Source organism: Antechinus flavipes, chromosome 5 (genome assembly GCF_016432865.1).
Source record: "Antechinus flavipes isolate AdamAnt ecotype Samford, QLD, Australia chromosome 5, AdamAnt_v2, whole genome shotgun sequence".
Lineage (NCBI taxonomy): Eukaryota > Metazoa > Chordata > Mammalia > Dasyuromorphia > Dasyuridae > Antechinus > Antechinus flavipes.
In genome coordinates this window covers 286,632,608-286,658,344 of record NC_067402.1, presented here as the reverse complement: position 1 = coordinate 286,658,344, position 25,737 = coordinate 286,632,608, and the positions used below count along the sequence as shown (strand labels likewise).

Below are 25,737 nucleotides of genomic sequence, written 5' to 3'. Positions count from 1 at the left end.
GACAGAGAGAGACAGAGACAGAGAGAGAGAAACACACACAGAGACAGGGAGAGAGAAACAGACAGGAAGAGAGAAGGACAGACAGAATCAGAGAGAAAGAGAAGAGAGACAAAAAGACAGAGAGGGAGAGAGAGACATACACAGAGATTGAAACAGAGAGGAGAGACATATACAGAGGCAGAGGGAGAGAGAGAAGACAGAAACAAAGACAGAGAAATAAAGCCAGAGGCAGAGACAGAGAAGGAAGAGAGACAGGCAGAGAAAGAGATATACAGAGAGAGACACAGAGAAAGATAGGAACAGAGAGTCAAAGATAAAGAGATAGAGAGACAGAGAGGGACACAGAGACAGAATGAAAGAAGAGGAGAGGGAGAGAAAGAGGAATCAGAAAGAGATACTTGGAAGACATGGCACCTGAGCTTAGTTTTGAAGGAAGAGGGGGGAAGGACATTGCAGGGTGGAAACTAAAAGTTGGACACTTTGGCTAGAATGAATGAGGAAGAGTAGTGGCTAGGGTTTGAAAAGTGTTTTGCCCACGTGACCTCATTTTATTCTCTCCACAATCCTGGAAGGGAACTTATTACTCTCCTGATTTTATAAATGAGGAAACTGAGGTAGACGTGACTTGACCAGGGTCACGGACAGCTAGTATTCATCATCTCAGGGCAGATTCGAACCCGGGACTTGCTGACTCGGGGTCAGAGCACTATCTGCTGCTCACCTTCAAATAGGCCGCCAGGTAAGAGGAGGAGCTTTGGCCCCAGTGGCTCCAGCGGGCTGAGCTTGGACCCCGAGGAAGATCCGCATGGAGAGAAGAGTCATCTCAGAGGCTAGAGCGCCCCACTGGGCTCCAGGGCGGAGTTAGACCTGCGTTCAAGTCCTGCCTTAGACCCTGAGCCTGGGCAGGCCCCTCCTCACGGCCTGGGCAGCAGCTTTAACCGCTGGGGTCAGATTCTGCCTTTGTCACCGCTTTGTCAAAGTGGCTGAGTCCTTTCAGCTCTGCGGCCCTCAGGAAAAAGGGAGGGGCGGGCCTGGTGGCCCCGGGGAGCCCCCAGGCTAGGTCAGTGACTGAGTGACCCCTTGGCGGGGAGCTTCCCCGCGCTGACCCAAAGCCGCAGCTTCAGGCGTCCCGGCACCACAGAGGCTCCCCTGAAAATCGGGGCGTCCGACGGCGAGGGGACCCCGCTTCCCGAGCCTGGGGGCAGAGATGAGGGAGGTGTGTGGGCGGAGGGAGCTCCCCGGGGAGGATCGGCCGACTCCCGACGTCCCTCCCAGCCCCGGGCCGCAACGATTCTCTGTAAGATCCGGGCCATCGAGTCAGGGCTCAAGGGGCCCTTTCGGATCTAGCCCAGGAGCCTCACTCCATAGAGAAGGAACCTTAAGCCTAAGAAATCAACGAACTCGCCCAAGATCGCACGCGGAAGGTTCCTTTGGGGGGGGCGGGGGAGGGGGTGTAGAGATACGGCCCCAGGGCCCGGCTCGAGCACGCGCCTCGCGCTCCCCTCCCGGAGCCCCCCCAGCTGCGGGGCTTCCTTCCCACAGGTGCCTCCCGCTCAGGTGACGCTATTTTAAGCTTTGCTATTCCGAGCCCCTCAGGTGCGCTCGCGCCCCTCCCGGCTCAATCTGGCGCCTTCCGCGTCTCGCCTGCTCCCCCAGCTGCCAGCCCGACACCCCCCGGCCCCTCCCCCGCCCTCCCCGCGGCTCGGGCACTCGGCCATTTGAGAGAACATCTGTCGGCTCCGGAAGCTCCTGAGCCGCGCTGCGGCCGGGTGACTCCCCGCCCCCTCCTGGGGGACCGTCCGCGTGTGGGAGGGGGCGGAGGAGGGAGTGCGAGGGGAGGCGCCGAGTCCGCAGGGTCTGTCCCGAGTTTGCTGGGCGCCCCTGGGCCAATTCCGCAGGCTCGCTCGGGGCTGGAAGCAGCCCTCCTTGCCTCAGTCCGGTCAGGGTGGCCCAGGGGAGAGAGCCCTGGCTCAGGGGCCAGAAGGTCCGGATTCAAGTCCTGCAGACGGCACTTTCAGTAACCCTCGCCGCCTCAGTTTCCCCCTCTAGCATCTAAATGGCCCCCGAGGTTCCTCCCATTTCTGTAACATCTGTTACTTTCCGCAGCCTGAATGCTCTCTTCTAAGGCACCCTAAATATCCCAGGATCTGACTGAGAGCCCGGAGGAACCTAAAGATGCTGGGGGGGTTCTGGAGGTACAGATGGGGAACGGGAGGGGAAGTCCCCGGGCACAAGACTCTCGGCAGCGCCTCTCACTGCTCTCCTGTCCCAGGAGCTCCAAGTCACTCCCTTGCAGACCTCTGGGGTGTCTGAGAGCAAAGGGGACCCAGGGATCAGAATCAGGGGAGCCTTTCCCTCAGAGTGCAGGTCCCTGAAGGCAGGGCTTTCTGTCAGTGAAAACCACAGCGCGGGGAACAGAATTGACCCGTCATAGTTCTCTGTTCTCCCCTCTCCTCTCTCCCTCTCTCCTTTCTCTCTCCCCCTCCCCCACTTCTTTCCCTCCCCTCTTCCCCTTCTCTAGTCTCCCTATTCCTCTTCTGTCTTCCTCCCTTCTTACCCCCCTCTCCCCCTTCCTCATCCCATATTTCCCCTCTTCTTTCCCTCCCCCTCCCTATTCTCTCTTCTCCCTTCCCTTCCTCTATCTTCCCTATTCCTTTTGTCTCTGTCTTTCCCTCCTTCCCCCCCTTATCCCCTCTCCCGCCTCTTCGTTCCCTCACCTCTCCCCCTTCCCCTCTCCCCCTTCCCCTCTCCTTCTCTCTCTCCCCCCTCCTCTCTCCTCCTCCTCCTTTCCTCTCATTCCCTCTCCCCCAATTCTCTCAATATATCTAATTGTCTCTATCTAATCTCCATCTAATTATTGAATGTAAGCTGCTACCAGGCAGAAGTGATCCAGTTCTTTCCCAGCATCCTCAGTGCTGGGCAAAAAGTTTGATAAATGCTTGGTGATTGACTGATTCCAGGGAAACCCCATCTTTCCCTCTCACCGGCTGCTGGCAGATTCTACTCCTGACTCCACCTCCAAATCAGCCAGGGCCCCTGCTTCTGGGGGAGCCTCTGGAGTCAAGGAGGCTCCGGCCTCTATCCCTGCCCATCAGCCTCCTTTGACTCCAGCCAGAGTAGGGCCAGGTGGCTGAGGGCAGGAAGAAGGGCCTTCTCTGTTTCTGACATCGAGGCTTTCAGGGGAGAGATTCTAAGGGCCAAATTTTAGGACGACCGTGGACGAGCCCTCCAGAGGAGTGTGGCCGTGGTGGGGGTCCGGAGCCCCCTTTCCCAGTCTGTGGAAGCCAACGGGGTAATCTTAAATACATCAAATAATACATAGGGCTAGAAAGGGAAGCAATGATAATATTTATAAAAATATGTCTAAAAATCAACCCCTGGTTAAGAACTCCTGTTCTTAGAGGATCAATTGGATGATAACTATGAATAATAACAACTGCTGGCACTGAGGTGGTGCTGGAAGAGAAGCCGTTCCTAGTGTCCTAGTGGCCCTGGACAAGTCCATGAACTACTCAGATCAGGTATCCATTTATGCTGGTAAAATGGGAATGGAGGAAGCATTTATTTGACACTCGTTTTATGCCATGCACGTGTCAAATATGTTCTCATTAGATCTCCACAACACCCTTGGGGGGTAGATGCTATTATTGGCCTCTTTTTACAGATGAGGAAACTGAGGCAGGAATTAGTGAAGTGATTCCTTAATCCTCTAGCCCCCGACTGGGTGCCCAAGTGGGCATTCTCATTCCTAGTTATGGGAGTAGAGTCAGTCCTTCTTCCCTGGAAAATCGGGCCCATCGGCCAACGGGCCTAGCCCCCCACGATCCTGCCCCCTTTTATTGTTTAGGCAGTTGGGGTTAAGTGACTTTCCCAGGGTCACACAGCCAGGAGCGTTAAGTGTCTGAGATCAGATTTGAACTCTTGTCCTCCTGACTGACTTCAGGGCTGGTGCTCTAACCACTGCGCCTCCCAGCTTCCCCGCTGAGGTCCTGTTGGGCTGCCCACTGGGCACCCATCTGGGGAGACCTTTGAGGGCACAGCCGCTGCACCCACCCCCGCCCCGAACCCATCGCCTTCTCTCCATTTCATCGGTCGTGTTCCGACCACGTTTTCCAGCCTCCGGGGCCAGACGCTCTCGGAGCCACCCGCCCCACGCTCCCGAGGGGTCCAGACGCGCCGCCGCCCGAGCCCCAGGCTCGCGCATCCCCACTCGAGCCCCTCCGGGGTTTCCACGGCAACCAGAAGCCACAAGCCGCGTCTCCCGGGTGACGGCGAGCGCTCGGCGAGCGGCTGGGTTTGGAGGACCCCTGGAGGACTGAGAAGGCGGGAGGGGGAGGGGAGCCCAGCTTCGCAGGCGGAGCTCCCCTCCCCCCGGGGCTCCCTGCCCCCCCTCCCCAGCTGAAATTGGAAGGGGGGCGCATCTCTGCGGAGGAGATGGTCTGGAGGGCCCCGGGCTCCTGGGATATAGAACAAGAAGAGGAAAGGCTTTTCTGGGCCAAACCTTTACCTTACAGCTGAAGGAACTGAGACCCTCAGTGGCCCCCAGGTGCCAAGTGGCCGGGCCTTCGGGGACCCCCCATTCCCCAGCCCCACAGGAAGCCCTTCTGCAGCCCCCCTTTGCCAGCCGCTGTCCACGGGGAGTTACTCTGAATTAGGTCCAGAACTGGGGGGGTGTTTGACCCCCCCCACACACTTCAGGCCCCTTTCTTTGGCCCCTCACCCTGTGCCCGGAAAGGTGAAAGCTTTTCCCATTTCCTCCAACCCTTTCTCCCTCCAGGTCAGTTTTTCCCGTTGTCTCTTCCCCTGGGCTTCTGGGAGGTTGGGCTTGGGACCCTCCTCCACAAACCCTGGAAGCCAGAGCCTAGAGCTTGCAAACCCCTCCCCCAAGCGGATTTAAGGGGAGGGGTCTTGCTCCCTGTTTCCCGAGGACCAGCTGTGTCTTCTTATTGCCTGGAAGGGCTGGAGATGTTTCCTCCCAGACCTCTGTCTGCCTATGCAAGCCCAAGGCAGGGGGACCAAGCCTAAAACAGAGAGAGGGAGAGACCCTGCTGGAGGATCCTGCCAGAGCAGCCCCCCTTCCTTCACTGCAGGCGATGAGTCTGGGGTGCAGAAGAAGGAAAATGACTTGTCTAAGATCACCCGGCTGCTAAGCATCTGGGAAGGAAGGGGTGCAAATCAAGGTCCTCCGGTCACCCTCTAATCCCTTCCCTCTTGGTTTGCCTTCCAGCTCTGCCATTTACCTGTCCCAGGAGTCTGAGAGAGCCCCTCTCCTCTCTGGGACTCAGTTTTCCCTTCTGAAATGACAATCTGGCTGATTGAGGTCTAAGGTCTCTTCCAGCTTGGGGTCCTGAGATCCCCACTTCCCCTTAACTTCCCCCTGGCCCGGGGCCTCTTGGGATCAGGATAGCCTGGACCTGAGCCGGAGGAGGAGGTAACATCAGGCTCCCCTCCCTTCCAGATGGGCCCGAGCAGCCCCCCCAGGCTCGGGTCCGGGGGCGGAGGGCCGCAGGCGGCCAGGCAGCTTCAGGGGACTCCGTGTTCCCCCAGCTCCCCCCTCGTGCCCCTCCCCACTGTCCTCCCTCCACTCCCCCTCACCACTCCCTCCCACAGCAGGAGCAGCAGCAGGAAAGGTTGGCGGAGGGGGGCTATTTTTGGGCGCGTCTCCTTAGCAACAGCTGCCACCGCCGTCTGTGGTGGCTTTTCTATAGGTGCTAAAATATTCCACCCTGGTGACTACAGAGAGCTGGGGGCCTGGGTCTGGGAGGGAGGGAGGGGAGGGGGGATGAGATTCCCCACCAACGCCCCCAGCCGGGGAAACCTGGCTCCGTGGCCAGGGGAGAAGCAGCCGGCTAGGCCTTCCAGTGGGGCCGGCAGCTGCGGTGGGAGGGGATCCTTGGGCCGAAGGCCCCCAATCCCTCGCCGAGCCCTTCCCCTCCCGGGAGCCCGGGGAGGCCGTCTTGGCTGCCAGGATTCCTGGGTTTAAAGCCGGAAAGGGACATTGAATGATGGCCGAACTCCGCCACCGTTCCCGGCAAGGACCCGGAAGCCCAGAGACATTTAGATTTCCTCCACAGCCACACAGCTGGCAAGGTCAGGATTCCCACCCAAGACCTCCAATTCAGTGCTTTTAAATCTTGGCTCATGTTTCCTGCCCTGAGATCTTGGGGAGTACCAGTGATACTCGCCCAGGACCTTTGTCCCGGCTAGAAAATAAAAAAGGGCTAGAGACCCATGCAGGCTAATGGCATTCTCTTATAACCTCATAAAGAGTAGGGACAGGGACTGTATGTGAGCCCAGGCAGAGGGGGAAATGCGGGAAGAAGCCCCCTTGGGTTACCTCCCTGCCTCTTCCACTAATTTACTCTGCCCTTGGCAAGGTGAAGTTTCTGGGCCTCAGTTTCCTTTTCTGTAAAACTTGGATGTTGGAATGATTTTCAAGTTTTCTCTTAGTTCTGTGATTCCCTGTTCCAAGGTCTGACATTACATGTTTTAAGGTCCCTTTCATTTCTGACATTCTCTATTCTAAGATTCCTGTCCAACTTTGACACCGCCTGTTCTAAGATCCCTCCCAGCCCTGACACCCCCTGTTCTAAGCTCCCTCCCAGCTCTGACACCCCCTGTTCTAAGCCCCCTCTCAACTCTGACACCCCCTGTTCTAAGTCCCCTTCCAGCCCTGACATCCCCTGTTCTAAGCTCCCTCCCAGCTCTGACATTTCCTTTCCTAAGCTCCTTCCCAGCTCCGACATCCCCTGTTCTAAGGTCCTTTCCTAGGTCTGACATCCCCTGTTCTAAACTCCCTCCCAGCTCTGACATCCCCTGTTCTAAGGTCCTTTCCCAGGTCTGACATCCCCTGTTCTAAACTTCCTCCCAGCTCTGACATCCCCTGTTCTAAGGTCCTTTCCCAGGTCTGACATCCCCTGTTCTAAACTCCCTCCCAGCTCTGACATCCCCTGTTCTAAGGTCCTTTCCCAGGTCTGACATCCCCTGTTCTAAACTCCCTCCCAGCTCTGACATCCCCTGTTCTAAGGTCCTTTCCTAGGTCTGACATCCCCTGTTCTAAACTCCCTCCCAGCTCTGACATCCCCTGTTCTAAGGTCCTTTCCCAGGTCTGACATCCCCTGTTCTAAGCTCCCTCCCAGCCCTGACATCCCCTGTTCTAAGCTCCCTCCCAGCTCTGACATTTCCTTTCCTGAGCTCCTTCCCAGCTCTGACATCCCCTGTTCTAAGGTCCTGTCTCCCAATCCTAATATAACCTCTCCTGAGATCCTTCTGAACATCAGCTTTCTAGATTTGAGTTTCCATGATTTTATTCTCAGCAAATATTCTTGACGTGGATCCAGACCAGTAGCTGGCCTTTGGACTGTTTCTTCTGCAATATTCTTTGTCCCCAATGCTTTCCCTTGAAAATCCTTTGTCTCCAGGTAGCACCAAGGACAGCGGGCTTCATGACAACATATCCCAGAGTGCATGTGGTGATCCAGGTGAGCGATGCTTGGCTCCTGCCCCTGGTCAGAGAGTTAGCATCTGAGGCATGGATTCCTCCGCGGGCCAGATCACAGTGACCGATATTTCAGTGGGACCTCTGTGAGAAATTCAGAGTTGGACCTCAGAGACGGAACCTTGAGCCCCTCGCTCCTGGGTCTGCTCACTCCTCCCTCCCTCTTCTCTCTGTCCAAAGACAGGTACTAGAGGTGCTCCCCTCCCACTATCTCTCTTCCATCCACTGCTACCTCCTTTTGAGATCTTCTCATTTCCACCTTCATTATATAGATGGGGAGACTGAGGTCCAGAAAGATCCTAACAGCCTTTGATGGCAATAATGAGATGGGTGCTATTCATATTCCCATTTTATAGATTAGAGAACTGAGGCCCCAGTAGGGTCACACATTAAATAAGTATCTGAGGCAGGAGATGAATCCAGCCTCAGAGTCCAGCACTTTATCTCAGTACATGTCCCTTCTGATTGCCCAAGATCACACAGGCTATTTTTTTGAATAGCAGAACTGGCACTCAGATCTAGAACCTCTGATTCCTAATCTAGACCTTTTGCAGTAAAACCCAGCTGCTTCCCTAACAAAAAGCCTTAAAAGACCACAGGGACCAACATCCTTTTATCTCCAGACTAGGATGAATCAATTCCCAGAGTTTAGCACAGGGCTTGGCTCCTAGTAAGTGCTCATTCGAGTACTCGGAACACTCCAAACAGAAATCCATCTCTTACTAAAAATCTCCCAGATGGACAAATCTGATGGCCATCAGTAAAGAAAAGGCTAATGTTATGGTTCACGATTGCAATGGAATAGGATTATTGTGCTGTAGAGATTGAGGGATGTGATGAACATAGAATTCTGGGAAGACTTCCCTGAACGGATGCAGGGTGAAGTCAGTAAAGTCAGAGAAACACCGGATACGAGCACCACAACCATTCGGCCAGAATAACTACAAATCAATTAAAAATGAATGCTGGGAAATCGGGATGAACAAATCTGACTCCAAGAGTACAGATTCAGAGTCAGGTCTATGAGTGTGGAACCCTGATTAGAACGTTAGATTATTTTTTTCTGACTCTAAAGAATAGAGATGAAAAGATCCCCCTGCTCCTTTGCAGAGTTCAAGTCTATGAGTGTGGAACCCTGATTAGAACGTTAGATTTTTTTTTCTAACTCCAAAGAATACAGATGAAAAGATCCGTCTGCTTCTTTGCAGATTCTAGATCTATGACTGTGGAACTCTGATTAGAACTTTAGATTATTTTTTTCTGACTCTAAAGAATACAGATTTAAAAAATCCCCCTGCTCCTTTGCAGAGTCCAGGTCTATGAGTGTGGAACCCTGATTAGAAAGATTATTTTTTTCTGACTCCAAAGAATAGAGATGAAAAGATCCTCCTGCTCCTTTGCAGAGTCCAGGTCTATGAGTGTGGAACCCTGATTAGAACGTTAGATTTTTTTTTCTAACTCCAAAGAATACAGATAAAAAGATCCCTCTGCTTCTTTGCAGATTCTAGATCTAAGACTGTGGAACCCTGATTAGAATGTTAGATTATTTTTTTCTGACTCTAAAGAATACAGATTTTAAAAATCCCCCTGCTCCTTTGCAGAGTCCAGGTCTATGAGTGCAGAACCCTGATTAGAAAGATTATTTTTTTCTGACTCCAAAGAATAGAGATGAAAAGATCCCCCTGCTCCTTTGCAGAGTCCAGGTCTATGAGTGTGGAACCCTGATTAGAACGTTAGATTATTTTTTTATGTGTTGATCGTTTTTCTGACTTTTTTCCCCTCCTACTTTTTTCTTTAAAAAAAAATTTTCTTTGTTGTGAGCGATTGCTCTCCAGGAGGGATGAGGCAAGAATAGGTGGGAAATCTAGGCAATGAAAAAGAAAATATATGGATAACAATTGATTTCATGAAGCTCCAGACATAAACGGGGCAATTTTGCTTCTTCTTATGAATTGTATTATACCATAAAATTAATCTATAAAAATACGGAATGGGAATTTCCATTTAATATACAATCCTCTTTACTTTGTATGTTAAAATGTATCCACTGATGATTGTTGAAGAATATGAAAAGGCAATTTCCCTAGAAGTGGCTGCTGTAGTGAGGATCTTGCCTTTCCTCAATTACAGGGGATGCCAGATTTAAAGGTGGGAGGGACTTTAAAGGGCATCTAGTCCAATTCTCTTTTTCTTCCAGGGGAGAAAATTAGATCCAGAGGGAAGTGACTTGCCCTTGCTCTCTTATTCAGCCTTTTGGTACCAGGGCTGAGTTTGAGGCATGTGACCCTGTCCTTCCACCGAGGGGGGGAGGGGAGGCAGCCTCCACAGAAACAAGAAGACTGGAAGATCGTACAAGTGATCCTGCCTATCCTGGTGCTAAGAAGGGCCAGGATATAGTTCCTGCCCAAATCTCACCAGTCACTTTCTCCATGAAGCCCTCCTGTTCCCCTTTACCTTGGAAAACTCTGGCCATTCTGTTTCATTTTTCCTCTACCCTTGTGCAACCTTGAGCAAATCCCTTCATATCCCCAGGCCTCAGTTTCCCTAAATGTAAAAAGAAGAGGTTGGATTCCATGGCCTCTGTGATCTCTCCCAGCTCCAGCTCTAGGATCCCCTCATCCCCAACCTTTGCCTCTGACATAATTAGCTGCGAGTTTATTTCTAACTCTATTAAGGGCTTGAGTCTAGAGGCCCTATACAGGAAGGGTTAAACAAACATTTATTGAATTGAAATAGAACTGGTCATCTTCCAGCTCCAAAAAAGTCACTTTATTGTGTCGTTTCCTCCTCTGTATAAAATGAGAGTGGATTAGGTGGCCTAGGAGCTTCCTTCCAACTCTCTGCCTCAGTTTCCCCCTCTGTAAAAAGGGGATGGGTCTCTGAAGTCCGGCCTCTAGAGCCCCGAGGCTGGGCTAAGGTAGTCCGGCGGATGAGTTGGGATTCGAGGGCTGTGTGTGTGTGTGTGTGTGTGTGTGTGTGTAAGATCTGGCCAGGATGGCTGGGGGCTAGAAGCCTGGGAGTTGGGGGTCACAAGAGGCAGTAGTGGGCTGGAGGATTGCCCGGAGTGGGTGACTGGGAAGTAAGAGCCGTAACCTCCATTCTGGGGTCCTGCAGCTGAGCCAGTTTCGGCTGCTCGTGGGCCTCCGGATGTCCCCCTCTCCTCACCCTGTAGGGGGGCCCCATGGGGCAGTGGGGCAGTCGGGAGAACTAGGCTTGGCTTCCTAATGCCGACTGACCTTGAACAATTGCCCTTCTCTGGGGCTCAGTCCCTCCGGGAGACGGAGGGCCTGCCACGGCCTGGGAGACCCCTCTTGCCATGGGAAGCAGTGGGAAGAATAAGCCTCCTGGAGGCCGGGGACCTGACTCTTCCCGTGACTCCCTGGACTTCCCCTCTCTGGGTCTCAGTTTCTTGGTCTGTAAAATGAATTCAACAGTCTGTAGTGTCTCATCTTCCCAAATCTGATCAGCTATGGAAGGAAAGGGGCAGGGCAGAGGTCCTCACGGGCCCGGGCTCTGGCAGCGAGCTGGGATCGCCTGGTCTAGTTGAACCCACCCTTTTTAGAGAGAAACTGAGGCACAGGTGTTAACGGTTTGCCCCGGACCACACAAGGAGGGGAGAACTGGGCTTTGGATCCGGGTCCCCGGACTCGAGCTCCGTCGCCGAGGGGACGGCTCCGTCCGCGGCCCGGGACCCTGGAGGGGACGTGCAAAGCTCGCACCCCTGCTCCCCACCTGCCCCCGCGGAAAGGAGAAGACCTGGAGTTTCTCCCGATCCCCTCTGGAGCGGGTCCTGGGAGGAGCTCTCCTGGGGCTGAGGCGCAAAGCCCGGACTGGATCCCGGGGAGCCGGAGCCGGAGCCGGAGCCGGCGGAGAAGTTCCCCCCAGCCCCCAGGCCCCGGGCCGCCGGCCGCGGCCGCCTCGCCTCGCCCCTCTCCACGTGCAGCGGCCGTCCGGGGTGCTCGGCTGGCCTCTCCCGCCCACCGCCGGCCGGCAGCGTCGGGGCCGGAGCGTCTCCGGCGGCCGGCAGGGAGGGAAGGGGTGCGCGGCGTGGGGGTCACGTGCCCTGCGGGGGGCCGGGAGCCCGGGGCTTAGCGGAGCTGTCTGCGGGCTCTCGGAGTCGAAGACTTCGGGGGGCGGCCGACGGAGCGGAGCTTGCAGAGCCGCCCCCGGGGCGTGGAGAGGAGGAGGGCAGGGGCAGGGCGAGGAGAGAGAGAGGGAGAGGGAGAGACGCAGAAAGGAAGGACAGAGAAAAGTGGGAGAGCGCGAGGAGGCAAGGGAAGAGAGGGGGAAACGGGGGAAGCAAGGGGGGACAGGCAGGCAGACGGTGGCACGGGCGCAGGAAGGGGAGCCGGGATTCAGAGAAGAGCTTAAAAAAGACAGGGGAAAGAAGGAGTGAGACAGAGAACGAGAGAAGGTGAGGGAGACAGAGACAGCTACAGGAAGGGGAGGGAGGAGGACCCAGGCAAAGAGAGGGAGGGGAGGAGAAGAGAGAGAGGGAGCTCAGAGTGGGGGAGAGATGGAGTGAGACGGAGAGAGGGAGAGAGGGGGAAAGGTAGAGGAACCGAGGAAAGAGAGGGAGACAGAGAGGAGGGAGGGATCCACGCAGAGTGACAGAGAGAACAACCGGGGAGGGGGGTTGGTGGGGAAGGAAAAAAAAGCTTGGAGAAGAGAGGCAAGTGTGAGCGGGAGCAGGCAGGCAGGCAGGGGAGCGAGAAGCGGCGGCTGCGAGCCCGGAGGCGTGCGGGCCGCGGACAGCTGTTGGCTGCGCAGCCCGAGGGCCGTCGGGGAGCAGCCCCTCGGGGCGGCAGAAGATGCTGAGGAGCCGGAGGCCAGGGGAGCGAGGAGCCCAGGCCCGGGGCAGGCGCCAAAGTTAGGGGGCCCCGGTCTGCGAGGGCCGGGCGGAGGGGAGAGCCGGGGCGAGCTGAGCGCTGGGGAGACCCCCGAACGGGAGCTCGCGCCCCGCCGGGCGGGACAAGTTTGGGGGAGGGGGGAGATCGAAGCCACCCTCCTCCCCGGCCTGCGGCCCTCGCCTCCCTCCGCCAGCACGGATCCAGGCCCGGCCGGAGGGACGGATTTCTCCGTGGGATGTAGCACCCACCGCCGGCCTTCAGTCTGGAGCTGTTTCCTCCAGAGGTTACGCTGGGAAACTCCAACCCCCCCTAGGTAAGGGCGCCTCCCTCCGCGCGCTCCCCGGCTCGGCGCGGGGCTCCTGCTGGGCCCGCGGACGGGGCAGAGGGGGGTGCTCCCCTAGCCCCCCACCTTTCCCCCGCTAGCTCCCTCCCTCCCTTCCCCAGCCCGGAGCAAGCTGGGTGCACTCCCCGCTCCGAAGCTGCCCCGTGACCGCCTCCTCTGCTCGCCGCCTTTCCCGTCCGGGGGCGTCGGGGGTCGAGCGGGGGCTCGCGGTGGGGCGGACAGACCTCGACGACCGTGTCCTTGCCCCGGCTCCTGTTGCTTTCCCCGTCCCCGAGCGCCCGCGTCCCCGGACGGGGCTGCGTCCCCACCCCAGGGCGCTCGGAACTCGGTGGACTCGAGTTCGGTTGTCAGCCAGAATTGCCAGCCTCGGCTCAGGTCACATGAGGTGCACAACCACGCAGGGAGCCCCCATCCTCCCTCCTCTTACCTGTCATTTTTCTCTGCTACTTTGGGGTTTACAAAACCTCCCGGACGACCCCGGGAGCTGGGGAGTGGCGATGGGACTTGTTCCCACTTTCAAGGTGGGGAAAATCGAGGCTCCCGGATGAAATAAGTGACCAAATGGTTCACAGCTCAGATTTGAACCCGGCTCTCCCCTCCCCAGGGAATGGACCTCCCGACTTTGCCTGAACCGACCCCCCCCACTGGAGAGAGTCACTCCCGGCCTGATCGGGAGGAGGTGGGAAGAGGAGGAAGAGGGAGGTCAGTGTCTGAGCGTGAAGACTGATAGGCTACTAGAGGCAGCAGGGAGGGGGTGGGTGGTGGTCCTGGTTAGACCCTGCATCCCTATCCCGGATCTGACGCTTGGCACCTCGGTGACCTTCGGCAGCTCTCAGCCCTGTCTGGGCCCTCAGTTTCCCCATCTATAAAAAAGGGGGTTGGACCAGGTGTTCTGTGAAGTGTCTTAGGATTTTCAGCCTCTTGACTGCTCAGGAGCCTTTTCCGGGGCCCAGAGTCCTCTCTTTGACCTTACTGACCAGTAGAATAGCCCCCCAACTAACTGCCCCCATCCTGACCCTTCTCTTTTCTCTCCCTGCCCCATGTGCTGAGGGGATGGATGTGGGAGAGATCAGTTAGCTGGGTAGCTAAAGGAGTCCCCTCTCCCCCCCCCCCCCATTTTTCAGGTAGGAAAACTGAGGTCTGGGAGAGGGAGGAGCCTTAGATGTAGCTCTGGAAGGTCCTCTAAGTAAAATTACTTGCTCAAGGTCACACAGACAGTTAATGTCAGACCTGTTGCTCGGAGGGAGCAGGACCGACTCCACCGAGGCGGGCCTGGAGGTCGGCCTGGGGAAACCGACTTTTTCCCATCTGCTCCTCCGAAAATGCCGTCCCGAGGGTGACCAGAGACCTCACCACGACTGTGTGACCGCAGGGGCAGCAGAGAGAGGGACTGCCTCCCTCCCATTCGCAAGGCCTGACTCGGAGACCTTGCTTTGCCATTGGCTGGCTCGGTGACCTTGACCGAACGGCTCCAGCTCTCTGACTCTATGTCCTTTCTCAAATAATGAGGAGTCGGACCCGAGCTTTCCCCTGGTTCCAACGTTCGATGCCCCAGCTCCTGGCCTCTCGCTGCTCTCCGTTCCTAGGAGGATGGCCGGTGGGTCTCTGCGATTAGGGAGGGGGCTTTCATCTCCGAAATGGGTCTGCAATTCAGACGGGGCCGTGGGTTAAGGAAGCAGAAGAAGCCCATCTGCGTCCGACTGGGCCGGGAGGGGCTCTGGATCCGAACAGCTCTCTAGCTTAATTAGGGCTGAGGATTGGCCACCGGGGAATGACCTGGACCTGGATTCCCTCCTTCCTCCTTTAGTCGTGTGACCTCCGGGAAGCGAGTTCACACCGTGGGCCTCAGTTTCCTTTCTTGTAAAATCGAGCGATTGGATTAGCTGGGGGTTTGAGGGTGTCTGCATTAAGTCTCGGGATCCCGGTGTTTGGGGGGCCGGGAGGAGCGGGTCCCTCGGCCGTCTCCCCAGATGGCGGCGCTGGGATGTGGCTACCGTCGCCCCATGCGGGGTCCCTGACCCGACGGGAGGAAGCGGCCGACTTCTGGGGGAGATCTCGGGGCCGGAGAAGACACTGAGATGGACCCTTTGATGGAAAATCAAGGGATCCTAGTGCTCGAACTCGAAGGGGTCTCGGAGGCAGCTCATCCGACCTCTTCGTTTCTCAGATGAAGAAACTGAGGCTCCGGTAGCTTAGGTGATTTTCTCAGGGTCACATAGATAGTAAAGGGACTCAGATGATCCTCTGGGAGTGAAGGAAGAGAGGAGGCCATCGGGGGGCCCTTTCGTGATCCCCTGCATAAAGTTAATCGATGAGCATTTATTAAGTGCCGACTGTATGCTGGTCACGATAGTGCACACGGATAGCTTTCAGCGTTGTGTGAAAGGCCGCGCCCCTTTGGGGTGATGTCTCAGGTCCCCCAGAGCCATCTCTTGGAAGGGGGGCTGGTGAGGGGGGAAGAGCCGGGCTTAAAGGGCCGCGTTCCTGATTTGGCCCCTGGAGGGGCGGGAGGAGAGACCGACCCGGCCCCGGCGGGTGTTGAGGGGGAAGCGACCCTGCACTGGGACGCCTGAGTCACAGGGACATGTTACCTCCGTGACATCGTGTCTAGGAGGCAGCAGCCGTTCAATGTCAGCGCCTGGGAAGGGAGGGCTGGGTGGGGGTGGGGTGAGGGACGGAGGGGGGGCGGGCGGGCTGGAGTTTGGAGCGGCAGCCCGGAGAAGGAGCTGGGAAGAGGGAAGGAAGGGAGGGAAGGCTCGGGGCTGGCTCGAGAAGCAGGTGGGCTCTGGGAGAGGGTGCTGCTGGGAGCGGCTGGGGAAGGAGGCGGGGAGGGCCGGGGGCCGGGGCCCCGGGGGAGCCGCCTCGCCCGCCGCCGGGCTCCCGGGCTCCCGACTTCTCCCAGCTTCCAGCACCCCTCTCTTCTCCTCCACATCTCCATTTTTCGTGCCTCTCCCCCTTGGATGCCAAATTTGGCTCACGCAATCTGTCGTCTCTTCTCGGAGATTGGCACCGGGACCGAGCACATTACATCACCATTTCCAAGGGGGAGTGGGGGGGGAGAGAAAGGGGGAGAAGGAAGGGGCCGATCCCTCTGACTTGTCTCTTGTACAAACGCACGCCGAGCCAGGGGGTGGAACCTCCCGTCCTGGGGAGGCAGCCAAGGCGGGCCGATCCTTTGGGCCTCAGCGTTCTCATCTGTGAAATGGGCCCGTTGGGATTTCTGCCACCCGCCTGCCTCTCGGGGCGCCTGGGAGGAAAGCCACTTGGAAACTTTGAAGGGTGGCAGAGATGGGAGCTATTAATACTCTCTCTCCAGAGCTTGCTCATGCTCCCGGCCTCCTTCTTTCCCCGGGCTGGGAGGGTTGGGTGGGTGGCCAGGGGCAGAGCCTAGAGGCTGGGGAGGCAGAGCTCTCGGGTTCTATTCTTAGACCCGGGGCTGACTGCGATCCCCCCCTCCCCCCGACCGCCAGGTGAGGCTGCGGGGCTCGGCAGGGAAGGGAGGAGAGTCAGCGCTTCCCCACTGAGACCCGCTTCCCTCAGCCCCACCGCGGGGAGCCGGGGCGTAGGGCTGGAGAAAGAGCTCTGGCTCCAGTCCTAGTCTGCTGTCTGCCTTATGTGTGCCAGTCGCTCCCCTCTCCGGGGCTCAGTCTTCTTATCTGTGAAATGGGAGCCCTGGAGACGCTCTCAAAAGTCTGCTCCACGCTTCTGACGGGGGGGGTGCTCAGGGCCAATCGCTCTCCCTCTCCGGGGCTCAGTCTTCTTATCTGTGAAATGGGAGCATTGGGGATGCTCTGAAAAGTCTGCTCTTTGCTTCTGACAGGAGGATGCTCAGGGAACAAAATCCTTCCTTGGGAAAATGATTTCTCCCTCTGGGAGCTGTCCGCCCCAGAGGTTCTAGCCCAGGGAATATCGTGTCTTGCCCCGGGGTGTTCCTGGAAGTTTAGTGAGTTCTGGAGCTGGCCCATCGACTCCCGGCATGCCATCGTCAGCGCCACTGCCACCCTTTCCCCCTCGCCGCTCCTGCCACCTTCGTCACCATTGCCATCGCGCTGAGTTGGGCACGGGGACACAAGTGCAATAAAACAGAAGGGTCTTTGCCCGCAGGGGGCCTGTGTTCTCCTGGGAGCTGCTTGATGACCGGTAATGTCAAACTGAAGGAGAAAGAAGGCCGCTAAATCCCTCCGGAAGGATCCCTGCAGGCAGTGTAGCCACTGAGAAAGTCACTTTTTTATTTTTATTCATTCATTCATTTATTATTTATGTATTTTTGCTGAGGCAATTGGGGTTAAGTGACTTGCCCAGGGTCACACAGCCAGAAAATGTTAAGTGTCTGAGGTCAGATTTGAACTCATGTCCTCCTGACTTCAGGGTGCACCACCGAGCTGCCCCAATTTTTATTTTTTAGAAAATCACATATTAACATCATCTGTATTCTACTGTGTGTGTGTGTGTGTGTGTGTGGGTTAATTCAACCCACTGAGGACATCGTGGGCCATGTCGACCTTTTTGTAAACGGTTAAGTACAAAGTAAAACAAAAAGGAAGGAAGGACCAACGTGGACAATTAGAACCTTTCCAGCCATTCTTTCATCTGATCCGCACAACGTGAGGCAGGTACTGCTATGACGCCCATTTTACAGATGGGAAAACTGAGGTCCAAAGAAGCCCATCTCCTTATTAGTATATGTGAGGGCAGATCAGACCAATGATCAATCTCCATGCTACACACACTGGTCCCAGAGGTAGGAGGGGATGAGGAAGGTCCTGGAGGAGTAGGAGGCAGGGTAAGGATAAATGCATTTATAATCGTGGCAATGACTCCCATTTCTGGAGGGTATACGGGAAGTAGTGTGGAAAGAGCCGGGACTCTAGAGTCTGAGAATCTGTGTTCAAATTCTGCCTCGTATGCTTCATCTCAGTTTCCTCATGTGGCAAATAAAGGCACTGATGGGATGGCTTTTGAGCTTCCTTCTAGGATCCTGAGATGATTCGTTGAGTGCTCACACACCCACATTTCAATGCCCTCACAAATTAACAAGCATTTATTAAACGCTTAGTGTATGCTAAGAGTGGCTAGCTAGGTGGCGCTGCGGTGTCCAGAGCTCCGGGCGTGGGATCAGAAAGCCTCATCTTCCTGAGTTCAAATCCAGCCTCAGACACTTACTAACTGTGTGACCCTGGGCAAGTCACTTCACCCTGTTTGCCACAGTTTTGTCATCTGTAAAATGGGCTGAGAAGGAAAGGGCCAAACTTTTTCGGTTTCCTTGCTAATTAAAACCAGAAATGACTGAAAAAAATGACTGACCACGTGCACTAAGCACTGGAAATACCCAGAGAGGTAAAAGGCAATGAAAATTAAGCCCATCTGGGCTACCAGACCTTCCTTTTACCCCTCATCCCGCTGGGAGATGGAATAGTGGTGATAATCAGCCATTGACCCGGTGGAAGCTGCCCCTGGTCAGTGTCTACTTCCCCCGATAGACACTGGAGTCTCAGAATACTTGAATCGAGAGAGAGCTTTAGGATGCTCTTCCTCAATGGATCTATTTGACAGTTGGAAATAGAGAAAGAGGGATTTAGGATTTTGAGCTGGCAGGACCCTCGGAGGCCATCTAGTTCAATCCCCAAATTTTTACAAAAGGGTAAACTGAGGCTGGGGTCACACAGGTAGGAAGTATTAGAGGAGAGATTTGAACTCGGGTCCCCCGAGGCCCAATCTTTCAAGCTTTTCCCTCCACCACATTCATTCTCGGAGCCCAAGGCCAATGAGTTTGGGAGGATGGACATTGGGCAGTGGGACATCCGGGAGCAAAATCCCAACCTCTTTGATTCTCAGAATAGCTGTTATTATCCCCTTTACTTGATCAGGAAACTTAGAGCAAATGATTTTCCCTGGAGGCTGTAGCTATAAGTGCCTGAGGCAGGGCTCAAACCCAGATGATTGCTTCCTCCGCTGGGCCATACTGCCCCTTTTAAGGTAGTGAGCTCCCCATCACTGAAAGTATTCAAGTAGGCGTTGAATGTATATTTCAATCTTCCGATAGAATGTGAGTTTCACGAGGTTTGTCTTTGTCTGGGAGGCAGGCCAAATCCCATCCCTATAGGTAAATCACTTAATTTCTCAGTGTCCCTGGCATGGTTATTGCCCTGGTTGTTAATTGTACAACATGTGCCAGGATGTCTTAGAGGGGGCTTTCTTCAGCAAGGAAATCATGGGTCCGGTCAAAGAAACAATAGCAAATCAGGCTCCGGCGGATAGAACGGGCTGGCAAACAATAAGTGCTTAATAAATGCTTGATCATTTGAATCCATGACCACTTGTTAGGGACCTGCTTTGGGAGGTTGGGCCCTAAGACTGTTGGGTTATAACATCAGGGGATCCACTTAAGAGCCCAGAAAGGCTCCTCTAAAGCATCTCTGCTCCCAGGCACAAGCTCTGAGACATGCTGTGTCTCCCAAGTCAAATTCCCATCCTGGTCTCAAAAAAAAAAAAAACCCAGGAGTCCCCCTGATCTTAAAGGTAGACTTTGGGGGGGCACTTATTGGGTTGCTCCCTCATTCCTATCCTGGGATCCCCTGGGAAGTACACACAGGACAATAATAATGACAACAACAATAGTTCTTTCCTCCCAGAATAGCCATCCCTTGTTACAAATATTAAAAAAAAAAAAAAAAAGCAACAAAAGGAAAAAAGCATCAAGGAAATGATAAAAATAAAACTTTAATTTAAAAAATAAAGGAAAAAAAAGCCTTTCATCAAGACCAGCCATGTCATGAGGTAGCCTGGCAGTGTATGTCGTGCGCCCCACTTGCAGAGGGTAGTGAACTGAGCTGAGGAGCACCTCAGACATCGGACGAAGCACTCAACCTTTTCCTAAACCAGAGTCTAGGGGATTTCCCAAGAGGTCTTTTTTTTTTTTTAAATCTATGATCTTATGACCCCTTCTTCATCACCATGCTCGATAACTGTAATTCCCATAGGACTTAGAGAGCTTTCCACGTGTTAAGAGTATTATCTCATTTGATTCTCACAGCAATCCTGGGAGGGAGGTGCCATTTGACAGAGGAGGAAACTGAGGCAGGCAGAGAGGTAATGACTCACTTGCCCAGGATCCCACAGGGAGTAAATATCTGAGGCTGAATTTGAATTCAGGTCTTCCTGACTCTAGGAAACCTTCTGGTTTCCTGGTCAATGTCTACTTCCCCTGATGGATACCGGAGTCCCAGAATACTTGAACCGAGAGGGATCTTTAGGATGCTCTTCTTCAATGGATCTATTTGACAAGTTGATAATAGAGGAAGAGAGACTTAGGATTTTGAGCCGGAAGGGCCCTCGGAGACCATCTCATTCAGTCCCCTCGTTTTTACAAAAGGGTTGGAGTTTTTTTTATTTTTATTCTTTTCTTTTTTAAATTCTTTTTTATATTCTTTACATGCATTTCTACGGTACCTTAAAGTTCACAACTTCATGAGGTGGTGAGGGCAAGTATCATCATCCCCCAGTGTCCCCTCCATCTCTAAAAAAAGGTCAAGGACCCATAGGTTTAGGGGATTTAGGCAAGGAGCTGAAATGAGGATATGCTCTGGTTCAGTTACTTAGCCGCCATGGGGGGCTACCTCACCTACATCAAGGATTGGGGGGTGGGGAGCACTGTGGAATTCAAATCTGAGTGCCAGTGCCCACCCTCGTTCGGTTCAAGAAAAGGGGAGTTAGAGGGGAGTCTGGCCCTTCCACCCTGGTCCAGCCTCCAGCCATAGTCACATGGTAAAACCAATGGCTCAGCAGCTTTTTTACAGTTCCTGGACTTAACCTCTTGCCCTTGGGAACAGACATGGGCAAAGGAGACCGAGCTGGGCTTAGCTGCTGAGTGACCCTCTTCCCAGAGACCTCAGAGCTCCCTCCTCTCTAGTGTCACCTCCTCCATCCTTCTAACCTCTCCTCTCCTCCTCCACTTCCTTCCCTTCCCTTTTCCTCTATCTCTCTCTTCCCTCCTCTTTCTCTTTCAGTTTCTTCTTCTCTCCATCTATCTGTCTTTCTCTTTTCCCTCCCTCTTTCTTATTTTTCATCTACAATGATTGTTGGCTTCTTTTAAAAAATTAAAAAAACTTATTTTTAATGTTATTTTATTTTACATGTTATTTTAATTTATAGACTAAAAGTAGCATTTTCATAATACGGTACAACAATCCCTATCACAACAAAGAACACTGAGCCGGGAACTCTAGCAACCTGACCCCTCATCCAGTCTTGCCATTGACATGAGGAGCTGGGCTTTTGTTTCTTTATGTATAAAATGAGTGGATTACGGGAAATCAAAGCTGTAGAGTCGGATGGAGGTCATCTAGTTTGGGCCCCAGGCCCAAGGAACAGCAGTGACCTGCCCAGGGCCTCAGTGAACAAGACACGTTAGAAAGAAAGGACATTCAAACCCAGGTTCTTTAATCCCAATATCTTCTCCATTTTCACAACATGACATGGCTTTCCAGCTCTGGCTTTATGTGATTGGAGGACAGTTGTATTTCTAAGGCCCCTTCCTTGTCCCCAGAAGGCCTGGGTCTTTATCAGTGAGAGGGTTGAATGCCCTTGGATAGAGGAACAAGATTTGAGGCAGGGGATTATGGGTTAATGAAATCATTGGATCATAGGAAAGAATGCTGAATCAGAGACCAGGGTTTGAATCCCCGTCCTGACAGTAGCTGAGTGAGCTCAGGCAAGTTATATAGTCCTTTTCTGAGCTTCATAGAATCACAGATTTTGGGACCTCAGCACTCGCTCAACCTGCATTCAGAAGGAACCCCCACTATAATATTCCTGACAAGTGGTTTTCCAGCCTCTGCCTAGAGACCTCCAAGGAAAGGGAACCTCTTGGGATAACTCATCTACCACTTGCTGGAATAGCCCATCCACTACCTCTTGGGATAGTCAACCTACAACCTTTGGGGATAGCCTACCTACCACTTTCTGGGATAGTTTACCTACTATCTCTTGGGATAGCCCACCCACCATCTCTTGGGATAGCCCACCCACCATCTCTTGGGATAGCCCATCCACTACCTCTTGGGATAGTCAACCTACAACCTTTGGGGATAGCCTACCTACCACCTTCTGGGATAGTTTACCTACTATCTCTTGGGATAGCCCACCCACCATCTCTTGGGATAGCCCATCCACTACCTCTTGGGATAGCCCACCTACAACCTTTTAGGATAGTCTAACTACCATCTCTTGGGATAGCCCATCCACTACCTCTTGGGATAGCCCACCTACCACCTTCTGGGATTGTTTACTTACCATCTCTTGGGATAGCCCATCCACTACCCCTTGGGATAGCCCACCTACCACCTTCTGGGATTGTTTACTTACCATCTCTTGGGATAGCCCATCCACTACCTCTTGGGATAGCCCACCTACAACCTTTTGGGATAGCCTACCTACCATCTCTTGGGATAGTTCACCCACCACCTCCTGAGTAGCCTACCAACAACCTTTTGGGATAGTCCATCTACCACCTCTTGGGATAGCCCATCTACAACCTTTTAGGATAGTCTAACTACCATCTCTTGGGATAGCCCATCCACTACCTCTTGGGATAGCCCACCTACCACCTTCTGGGATTGTTTACTTACCATCTCTTGAGATAGCCCATCCACTACCTCTTGGGATAGCCCACCTACAACCTTTTGGGATAGCCTACCTACCATCTCTCGGGATAGTTCACCCACCACCTCCTGAGTAGCCTACCAACAACCTTTTGGGATAGCCCACCTACCACCTCCTGGGATAGCCCCTCCGCTACCTCTTGGGATAATCTACCTACAACCTTTTGGGATAGTCCATCTACCACCTCTTGGGGTAACCCACCTACAATCTTTTGGGATATCCCAGCTACCAAATCCTGGGATGACCTACCCATCACCTCTTGGAATAACCTACCCCATGTTGGATCAAGTTTCTGATAGTGAGGAACTTTTTCCTGATCACAAATCTAAATTGGTCACTTTGCAACTACTTCCTGCTTTTCCCGCTTGCCTTCAAGAGCCAAAGGAGGTCCACCCCCCTCTTCCATATAAAGACAGCTATCATGGCCCCCTTAAGTCTTCTCTAGACTAAACACCCACGATCCTTCCCATTTGTCCTCCTATGACACGGAGTCTCAGTTTTCTCATCTGTAAAATGGGGGGAAGACTAATACTTATATTACCTACTTTTCATCTGTGAAGAAAGCCCCATGGAAGTGTTATGAAGTCCTAGAGAATGGGGGCCATCGTCATTATAGCTGGCTGTTCCCCATTTGTCTCTATGGCCCGGCTGGAGCCCCCTGCCTTGCCTGTAGCTGGTGATGAGTTGCACTGAACTTCTGAGGGTCTGGGATGTAGCAAAGGGGGCGAGGAGTCCGAATCCTGGAATTGGAGTCGGTCAACGAGCATCTATTAAAATCTTACTGTATGCAAGGGGAGGAAACGTCGGTCCCCGGCCTGGCAGAACGCACGTTCTAACGGGGGAGACGATGCAGAGAACTGTACAGAGCAGATGTGTGCAGGGCAAATGGAAGGTAATCTGGGGACTAGAAGGGGGGCTGGGGAGGAGCTGTGTGGGGGTGGGGAGGAGCTGGAGGGAGGATTCGGGGGGGGGAGCCGGCTTCAAGGTTATTTGGGCTTTGGGGGGCTTTGTTCTTGGGAGGGGGAAGGGAAGGGAAGGATCTGAAGTGGAGCCTGAGAAAGACTGAGTCATGCTTCCAGCTCACCTTCCCACTCCCCTCCCCCTCTCCCTACCGCGCCACCCACCGCGCCTCCCACCCTGTCAGCTGAAGCTCACCAGGGGAAGTGTGCAGTGTCAGAGCTCCGGGCCTGGGAGCTCAGCCGGTCCGGCCCCCGCCTTGGCGCCCGTTAAAGAGCAATGACTTGGCTAGGGTCACTCAGAGAGTTAGTGGCGGGAGACCAAACTGCCATGACCCTGATTTGGGGGCCCGGTGACCCCCGTTTGGGAGCAGTCACTCTCTCGGGCCGGGGGGACTAGATCCTATATGGTGAAACAGGACTTGGTGCTAACCTGCCTCTGTTAACGGGTCCCTTCTCTCCAAGACTCAGTTTCCCCATCTGTAGAATGGGCCTCTCTAAGGTCTGCCATCCCAGAACTCTGGCCTGGTGGGTGGAATGCTAAGCATGGAACGAGGCGATTCAGATCCCGTCTCTGTGACTCTAGATACGTCCCCCTCCCCAGTGCCTCAGTTTCCTCATCTGTCCGTCCCTGACGGTGAACGGGGGTCTGTCCTTCCGGGGCTGGGTAACCTTTCCGCCTCTGTCACCCTCCCGGGGGACCGCTGAGCACAGCCCCGCTTCTGCGATCTTTATTTTTCTCTCTGCTCCTCTTCCCCTCGTTACGTGGGCTGATCACTGCTCAAACTTTTAATTCAGATGGTAATTAAAATAATAATATAGGATGAGCCCCCTTCTGGCGGTGACGCTGCAGCTGGCTCGGCCCGGCTATGAATAGCTCTTGAGTCACATACACATACACACTCTCACACACACTCCAGGGGTGGTGGGTGGGCCGGGGGGACGGGGGGTGGGAGGCTCTTGCCTCCTCCTCCTCCACGGCTTGGTTCCCCCTCTCTGTCCCCCCATTCTGTCACCTGCCTTGGGTGCAGAGAAGGGGTGTCTGGGAGATGGGGCGCATTAAGAACCCCCAGAGATGGGGGGCAGCTGGGCGGCGCAGTGGGGAGAGCAGCAGCCCTGCAGTCGGGAGGACCTGAGTTCAAATCTGGCCTCGGACACTTTGTGTCTCATTGGGCAAATCACTTAACCCCAACTGCCTCAGCAAAAAAAAAAAAAAAGGCCTCTCATCCCAGAGCTTTCATGGGAGAGCTGAGGCTGATGGGAAAATCTTAGAGGCCATCCCCCTCCCCTTGAGAGGGATAATGGCTGGAGTGCCGGGCTCAGAGCTGGGAGGGCTTGGGTACCCTTCCTCATCTGTGACATGAGGGGGGCTCCGGGAGCTCTCCAGGGTCTGTCCTAGTTCTTGGTTAAGTGATACAAGCTGAGAAGTAGCTTGGAGATTATTTACAGAGGAAGGAGCCGAGGTCCAGGCAAGGTCAGCAGGCTGAGCCATTTCACAGAGAAGGTAACTGAGGCTTAGAACCGGGAAGGGACAGTAAGTGGCAGAGCTGGCATCTGACCCCAGAGCCACAGACTACGCATTGGGGGCTATTTCCACTATCTTCATGCTACCCATCCTTTGTGTTTTCATGTGGATTCAGCAAGCACTTACTATGTGCCAGGTGCAGGTGTGGATTCAGCAAGCACCTACTATGTGCCCAATGTGGGTGTGGATTCAGCAAACACCTACTATGTGCCCAATGTGGGTGTGGATTCAGCAAGCACCTACTATGTGCTGGGTGCGGGTGTGGATTCAGCAAGCACCTACTATGTGCCGTGATGGGAAGATGGTGGCCACATAGCGGCTGGTCGGGGGATTTCTCTGTCGGGCTTTCACCATCTGGGCCCGGGCTGGGCGGAGGCCTCTGGGGCTACTTTGGGGAAGAGAGTCTCAATAAGGCAGAGGGCCTGGCTCCAGATCCCAGCCCTGATACTTGTATGACTTCAGGTGAGACGGTTCCTCCACGGAACCTCAGTTTCCCTATCTGTAAAGTGGAGCAGTGGGACGAGGTGGCCGCCGGGATCCCCTTCAGCCAGAGCTCTGGCGCCGCGGTCCACGGCTGGGGAGGGGAGAACCTCAGGTTGGGTCCTCGGGACGGGCAATGGACAGCAGGCTTCCTGTAATCTGGGCCCATGGGCCCATCCTTTCAGTCTCGGGAAAGCTGATTTTGGGGGTCTTTTGGGACCCCAGAACAAAGCCGGCGTGAGTTTGTTGATGTGACCTTACGGCATTTAGAGCTTGAAGGGGTCCCCAAGAACCCCCACATTTTCAGCTGAGAAGACCCAGGGCTGGAGGTCTTTGTCCCCACCGAGGGATTGGCCGGTGTCTCTGAGGGCCTTTCGGGGGACCTCGGGGGCCCTTCTGGGTGGGCTCAGCCCTGCGAGGCTGCG

At 54.5% G+C, this 25,737-nt stretch overlaps 1 protein-coding gene across 1 annotated transcript in view; it reads left to right on the top strand.

The window, feature by feature from the left end:
- The first annotated feature begins 11,978 nt into the window (after positions 1 to 11,978).
- The window catches only part of KCNJ4 (potassium inwardly rectifying channel subfamily J member 4), a 33,373-nt gene continuing 19,614 nt past the window's right edge, over positions 11,979 to 25,737 (top strand). Inside the window, exon 1 of the mRNA XM_051961965.1 lies at positions 11,979 to 12,661. The gene's annotated coding sequence lies outside the window, so the exon portion shown is untranslated. The remainder of the gene's footprint in view (positions 12,662 to 25,737) is intronic.